This window comes from Trachymyrmex cornetzi, unplaced genomic scaffold (assembly GCF_001594075.2).
Source record: "Trachymyrmex cornetzi isolate Tcor2-1 unplaced genomic scaffold, Tcor1.1 scaffold203, whole genome shotgun sequence".
NCBI classification, from domain to species: domain Eukaryota; kingdom Metazoa; phylum Arthropoda; class Insecta; order Hymenoptera; family Formicidae; genus Trachymyrmex; species Trachymyrmex cornetzi.
In genome coordinates, this window is record NW_017296669.1 from 7,269 (window position 1) to 8,292 (window position 1,024).

General features: G+C 26.7%; 1 protein-coding gene across 2 annotated transcripts in view; it reads left to right on the forward strand.

The window, feature by feature from the left end:
- Nucleotides 1–248: 248 nt before the first annotated feature.
- The window catches only part of LOC108759707 (activating signal cointegrator 1 complex subunit 1), a 2,760-nt gene continuing 1,984 nt past the window's right edge, over nucleotides 249–1,024 (forward strand). Inside the window, exon 1 of one of the 2 annotated variants that reach the window (XM_018505272.1) lies at nucleotides 249–484. The gene's annotated coding sequence lies outside the window, so the exon portion shown is untranslated. The remainder of the gene's footprint in view (nucleotides 485–1,024) is intronic. The other variant, XM_018505273.1, reaches the window with a different exon arrangement.

Sequence of the window (1,024 nt, forward strand, 5' to 3'; positions counted from 1 at the left end):
AATTAAATTTCTTTCTTCTGATTAATCAAATATTTCGAAGTATTTGTAGCGCCAAGTGGACACTACCACACACTAAATTGACAAATACGTCGTTTCAAATATATAAAATAACTATGAAAGTAACTATTAAATTAGTTACTAGTTACTTAAAAGATGTAACTAAGTTAAGTTATAATTACAGATGGAAAGAAAGTAACGTTAAGTTACAGTTACTGAAAAAAAGTAACTCTAATTGTAACTTCGTTACAAGTAACGAGTTACTTCCCATCCCTGCATAAATCCATTTGGATAGGTCTTCACTGCTATATCTCGCATTCCTCTCACCAGTCACCACTCACCAGTCTCATGCTCTCGTAGAACTGTACTGTCAATAACCAAATATACTTCAAAAAAGGAGCAATTTTACTATATTTGTGTCAATAATATATCTAATGTTGAATGCGTTGAAAAGGTAGGCATTATGTAAAAACATGCCCTAATAACAGTGTGGTAATTATTTATTTATCGTGTGACGTATTGCGTATTATTAGACGACAGTGTATTACGTGTCAACCTCTAACCTAAACTAAAGGAGCATACTCCAAGCAAGTAATTTAAACACAAGATTAAAATACAATAAAATTACATTTTTACTTAATGTAGTGATTAATCTGCAACATGATTATGTTATGTCAGTTATTTAATTTAATTTATGTGTTAAAATAATTTGTGTGTGTTAAGTTATATGTAGATAATAAAATTTTAAACATTGCGATGTGTAATTTACACCATAAATATGTGCATAATGAATATACTTTAATCTTTAATTTTGGAAATTATTCGAATATATTGTATTTTACACCTGTATAATGTTTAAATTGTTGAACATTATGTTTTATATAAATAATATGGTTTCTGCACAATATATCTATAGAGGAGCGTTTTGTAAAACTTTTTATATTCTGTTTTTAAGTGATAATATATAAAAATATTATTTTAGTTAATTCAACGAATTTTTATGTATGGTTTATTATATATATATATA